Source organism: Halichoerus grypus, chromosome 9 (assembly GCF_964656455.1).
Source record: "Halichoerus grypus chromosome 9, mHalGry1.hap1.1, whole genome shotgun sequence".
Lineage (NCBI taxonomy): Eukaryota > Metazoa > Chordata > Mammalia > Carnivora > Phocidae > Halichoerus > Halichoerus grypus.
Genome location: NC_135720.1, coordinates 117,041,593 through 117,048,030, shown reverse-complemented (window position 1 = coordinate 117,048,030; position 6,438 = coordinate 117,041,593). Strand labels below are relative to the sequence as shown.

The 6,438-nt window shown below is 52.2% G+C and overlaps 1 pseudogene; it reads left to right on the top strand.

The window, feature by feature from the left end:
• The first annotated feature begins 285 nt into the window (after positions 1–285).
• LOC144378997 (twinfilin-1-like) lies at positions 286–1,744 on the top strand (annotated as a pseudogene).
• Positions 1,745–6,438: the final 4,694 nt, after the last annotated feature.

Below are 6,438 nucleotides of genomic sequence, written 5' to 3'. Positions count from 1 at the left end.
TACACATTGTGCTGGAGGGGACCCCTGGGTGGCTCAATCATTAAGCGTCTGCCTTAGGCTCAGGTCATGATCCCAGGATCATGATCCCAGGTCCTGGGATGGAGCCTGCATCCAGCTCCCTGCTCCGCGGGGAGTCTGCTTCTCGCTCTCCCTCTGCCTGCCGCTCCCCCTGCTTGTGCTCTCTCTCTCAAATAAATAAAATATTAAGAGGAAAAAAAAAGGAAACGCCAAGTGAGGTTGTCAGGCTCGCCTCTTGGTGGGTTCAAGGCAAAAGACTCAATCAAGCCGAAGAAGAGGAAAAGGAAGGGTTTTACTGACAAGTAAAGGAGAACACCGCGGGCATTTCCCAAAGCAGTGTCTCCCTGAACAACAAACTGGGGAAGTTTTCAGCTGAGGGTGCGGATGTCACTGACCCCTCTGATGCAGGACACCTGACCCTTGGTCGGAACTGCTGTCTCTGCTGCTCCTGGCACCCGGATGACACTCAGGACACTCGTGCCAAAATGTCTCTGCATAGACAGCGCCGGAGCCCGGAGCCCGTGGCCGCCGCCACGTCCCATCACACCCGCCTCGAAGCAAGTGAAGATGTTAGAGGTACCTTTGCCAGAGCGAGAAATGGAAAATACCGACTTCTAAACATATCTATTGAAAATGAGAAACTCGTGATCGGATCATGTAGTCAGCCTTCAGATTCCCGGGGGAAGGACTATGACTCCTTTGTTTTACCCCTCCTGGGGGACAAACAACCGTGCTATATAGTATTCAGGTTAGACTCTCAGAATGCCAGGGATATGAATGGATACTCATTGTCTGGTCTCCAGAACATTCTCGTGATCGTCAAAAAATGTTGTGTGCGGCAACGAGAGCAACTCTGAAAAAGGGAGTTTGGAGGGGCCACATTAAAGACGAAGTGTTTGGAACAGTAAAGGAAGATGCATCATTACATGGATATAAAAAACACGTGCGGGCACAATCTTCTTCTGCCCCATTGACTGCAGCTGAGGAAGAATTACGGCAGATTAAAATTAATGAGGTATAAACTGATATGGCTGTGGGCACGAAGATCAACACTACAAGGAGTAGCATTTCCTCTTTCTCAAGAAGCTTTTCAGGCTTTGGAAAAATTAAGTAACAGCTCAACTATGTGCAGTTGGAAATGGACATAAAAACGAAATTATTATTTTGGCCAACACAACAAATACAGAACTAAAAGATTTGCCAAAGAGAATTCCCAAAGATTCAGCACGTTACCATTTCTTCCTGTATGAACATTCCCATGAAGGAGACTATTTGGAGTCCATAGTTTTTATTTATTCAATGCTTGGATAACGGACACTATATTCTAGCTGCAAGAGCCCTCTGTTAGAAATTGTAGAAAGATAACTACAAATGGATGTCATTAGAAAGATCAAGATAGGGGTGTCTGGGTGGCTCAATTGGTTAAGCGTCTGCCTTCAGCTCCGGTCATGATCTCAGGGTCTTGGGATCGAGCCCCACTTCCGGCTACCTGCTTGGCAGGGAGCCTGCTTCTCCCTCTCTCCCTGCCCCTCCCCTCCGCTTGTGTGCTCTCTCTCTCAAATAAATAAAATCTTAAAAAAAAAGAAGGAAAGATCGAGAGAGACAATGGGGATGAGTTGACAGCATGCACATAAGCAAAGTTTTGCAAAACCAAAAGGTTCTGCAGGAAAAAGGAATTTGAAAATTTATTAGGGGTCCAGTTGAAAGTGAAGCCACTGCTGATTAAAATCATTATATTAAGCATTACAACACTAGTTTTTTAAAAGTCCAGCTTTTAGTACAGGAGAACTGTTATTATCGCTGCATGTAGGTCAGCTCACCAAGCTTTTGACTTCTGTGTTTTTTAAAAATCAAGGTTACAGAAGATTATATACGATGTGCTATTATTAATTTTCTCATACTGTTTTTTAAGCAGTGTGTGAAAGTATTTTTGAATTGTTACCACTTTTTAATGGAATTCTTCTGGGCACTGTCCCCTCCATTAGAGTGTTTTTCCAACATTATCCAAGACTACAAGGCTATATCAGGCTCAGGATTATTTTGTCTTTCAGTCGTAGGGTAGTTTTAATGTTTATGTCGATACATAGTAGGGAAAAAATTGAACAATGAGAAAAGCTCCTGTGTTTTGAATTTACCACCTCATGGGCAGTGGCCAACAGCCAGGCCGCATGGTCGGGCAGCCGGGCAATGGAAACAAGGTCTATTAAAGGCATAACCACATGGGGGCCGGACCCTCGATCACTACCGGAATTTGAGGGGTGCATTAAAGGAGGACATGTTGATGCTCATCACAAGAACCACCTTCTGAGTTTGGAAGTTGATTGAAATGTGTGAGTGGGTATCCTGGTGTCGTCCTCTCTTGAGGTAGCCACGTAGGTCAGTGAAATAAGGGGACAGTGGGGGCTGTGGCAATGCAGAGAAGGGCTGAAACTCTATAGTCCACTTGCATCCTCTGTGGCCCAAAATACCAAAAAGAACTGTTCTGGCTGCCAACCAAACTGTAGGAAAGCCTTGACCGTAGCCGGCAAGTCAGAGCAATACCGGTAACCCCGAGGGGCTACAAATGGGCCTTGACAGGAACTCGTATTCTGGATTGGGCTTTGCTCACCCAGTGGTAGATGCAACTGGTCAGAGTGCTATTAAAAAAAAAAACCAAAAAAAAGAAAACACAACACAGCTAGACATCACTTAAAAATTAAAAAAAATAAAAAGCACAGAGAGGACTGGTCCTGTGGGGACAGCTCAGGGAAATTTTACACGTGCACACCTCCACGTGCCACCCCCCAGAGCAAGATGCCGAGCACGCTGAGCTTCGCACAGATTCCCAGTCAATACGTCACCACAAAAGGTAACCACTCTCTGACTTCTGACATTATAAATTAGTCCTGATCTTCAACTGCACATACAAAGAGTCATACTCTCACGTGTGTGGCTTCTTTCACTCGATGCCCTGTCCGTGAGATTCACCCACGCTGTAGGGCGTAGCCACAGGCCAGTCTTTTTCGGGGCTGCGTGGTATTCCGTTGTACGGACGTGCTACAATTTATGTATCGATTTTCCTGTCATATGCATTTATGTCGTTTTCCATTTGGGGCAATCATACATAGTGCTGCTGAGAACATTCTTATACATGCCTATTGGTGCACATGTGAAAAAAAAAGATACTGCACCAGTTTGGAATGCTCGGTGACATTTCCTCACACCAAGAAAACAGTGACAAACCATAATCTCCCACAAAGGGCATAGAGACATGCTGACAGAGTAACAGCTTCATGGAGAATGGGAACAGCCAACGGAGACATTGTGAAAACAGGGTGTTGGGGCCATGCAGGCATGAAGCGCTGGTTTCCACACCTTCCCAAGTGTGTGCTCCCACCCAGCGTGAGCGGGGCTACAGGATGGTCCCCATTACACACTTTTTCCTGGGGGATCTGAGGAGGAGGGTAGGGGACAGTTTCAGTGTGACTCTACAGTCCTTCCCAAGGGAGAGGACATCGGCACGACAGTGCTTCACCTCCGCACTCGCTCATCCTGCCCGGTGCCGAGTCTCAGGGCAGGGATGCAAGTGCACGTGCCAGAAACGGGACGCGCTCCGAAGCAAGACACTGTAACTACTTCGTTAAACCTGACGTGGGAAATCCGAAGGGCCTGAGGGGAGGGCTGTGCCTTCACCCCATCCGGCAAAGTTGGGGCTGACGGCGAGCACAGCTACATCACCTGGTGGCCCCTTACCTGCCAGTTCTGTCCGGGTGTGACCCTCCCCTCTACGACCGAGAGTGGACTGAGCGGGCGGGGGGGGGGCTTGCCAGGCTAGTGTCGCTGCCCGCAGTGTAGACCAGCACAGCAGCCACACAAAGGCAGAGAGTTGGGTATAAATGCAGAGAAGTAGAAATAGTAGCTGAGGGTAAAGGAATGGATAAATTCGCTACGTAACGAGGGAAATCCCATATTACATTAACCCCTCCGAAGAAGTGTGAGCAGGAGATGACACTGTCTCTTAGCTCAATTATCCCAGATGCCTGAGAGAGAAAGCCGTACGCTGTGAGCACATTCCTGCTTCTGGAACCTGGCAACACTGAACGGACCCAGCAGACCGGAGCGACCCTGGGAGACCCTGTCCTCCAGCAGGATGGTGGGCAAACTGTCAGTGGGACGCGGGTACCGTGTCAGCATCTCTGCAGTTCCAGTCCTACTGCTACACGGGACCTGTGGTCAAAGACCAGGGCGTGGCCTGTGGGATAATACAAATATTTGGTCTCTGTGCCCGGTTCCTGGCCCCGAGCTCCCCAAGCCCTTGGGATCTCCTGAGAGATAAGAGCGTCTCTAGTATGCTAATGAGATGACTTGGCTGAGGGTCCTAGATAGCTTCAGGTTGGGGCTGGTGACCAGGAGGACCAAGCCATGGTTAGAGAGTTGGAGCCATCAGCCTCGCTCCCCGACCTCCGGGGAGACGCTGGAGGCTGACCTCCATCCCCGACAGCCAGTGACTGAATCAAGCATGCCTACGTCATGAAGCTTCTATGACGTCTTCTCAACAATGGGGTTCACGGAGCTTCTGAAATGGCGAACACGTCCACGTGCTCTGAGGGTGGCACATTCCAAGTCCACAGTGACAGAGGCTCCTGCACGGGGACCTGCACGCTCCCACACTCCTGCGCCTCTTCATCCGGCTGCTCATGTGGATCCTTATAATAAACCGTAACGGTAAGCATGGAATTCTCCTGAGATCTAGGAGTCGTGCTAGCAAACGACTGAACGTCCAGGGTACCCCCAACTTTGTAGCCAACTTGAACAACAGCGCAGGGCACATGGGAACCTGAGAGTGGAGACTTGCCCGTGAGCTGAGGGCAATCTTGCCGGATGAGTTCTTCCGCCTGTGCGTCGCATGCTCACTCCAAGTGGACCGCGTCAGACCTGAAATGAATGAATCGGAGGACACCCAGGTGGTGACAGGGAATCAGAGAGCTGGTCAGGTGGGGGAAGAAAGCCTCTCCGCTCCACAAAGAGAAACTCAGAGTAAAAGCAAGCAAGTTAACCCTGTACCTCATCTCGTCCAGGAGCAAAGGATAAGCAGAGCGGAAGCATGGCTATCACGTCTGTCCATCTGTGACCAGCTGTTCACGGTCCCGTTACAAAAGGAGACAGCAGGCCCAGAATGGAGTCACTGATGCTACGCACCACGGAGAACGTCACACTTAACCTACTGCAGTTTCAGCTTCTCCCAGAAATGCAACCTGCAATCGGCCACCCGAACGTCCTGCTCAGCGCTGAATGGACGCCGCCGGGAGACCGCCTCCTTTCCCCTTAGCAGGGCCCCCTCGCTCACAACAAGGCCTCGTTTACTCATAGTTTCCTGTTTTCCCCTCCCCTCTGCCTTGACAATCCTTTCCTCTCTGCTACTGGAAGAGGCTCCTTGCTGTGTGCTAGCTGGGGGCTGCCCGAGCCATGAACTGCTGAAGAACCCGACCTTCCATGTGCCCAGTTGGCGTGAACAGTCTCGACTTTGCGGGACACTCCAGCTACCCTAGAAAGCCAGGCCGGTGCTCTGGGCTCCTTCACTGGTTGGTTTTTCGTGCTTGGCAGCGGTCACGTAAAAGCTGACAGATGCTGGAGACTCTCTCCCCAGAGTAGCGCCCTGCACAGCGAAACAGAAACATTCACGGACACGTCGGCGCACACACAGACCCGCTCACGTCTTACAGGCGTTCTCGTCCTTGCCAGAGCAAAGGCAGGGCACATACGCCCTGAGTCATCGGGCCACCGGCCCACTTGGCCAAACTGCAGTGGACAACAGCTGGGTCTCACCACGTGCCATCCGGGGAACGACAGGAGAACTGTCATTTATTAGCCACGTGGTCCTTCGGCCGAGCCTGAGCGCCTACAAAGCACCTGATGGAGCTGCAGCCTCAGATCTGTTCTCCAGGACCGGGCGATGAGTCCCTTTCTCCATCCCGCGCCCCCAGCCCCCCAGCGGCCTTCCCACAGGAGGACAACCGCCCGGTCAGGGCCTTCGGAGGAGCCCGCCTCCTGCCTCCCTCCGCAGAAGAGGAGGACCTGTTCTCCCCACAGCCTTCCAGTGGGACCCGGCCCGAGGCTCCGCCAGACAGGGGGGCACACGCTGGACCCGACGCACGACCCGCTGAGAGACAGAGGCTGCCACTGCGCACGAGGCGTGTGACAGGTGACGTGAGTGGCAGTGCGACCCCAGGCCCACGGGCGGCCGCGGCGGCCAGTGTCCCGCCTCAGCGGAGTCCGCCGTGAGCGCGGGGACATCTGTGCCCGCGGCAGAAGCCGGGCTTGCGGTGGCACACGCAGCCTGACGCGCCACGGCGGCTCGGGCCCCGGGCCGCGCAGCTAAGCCTGTCCCTGCTGGTCCCCAGGCCGCACGTCACATAGGCAGAAGACGCCCGGCCGACGCGT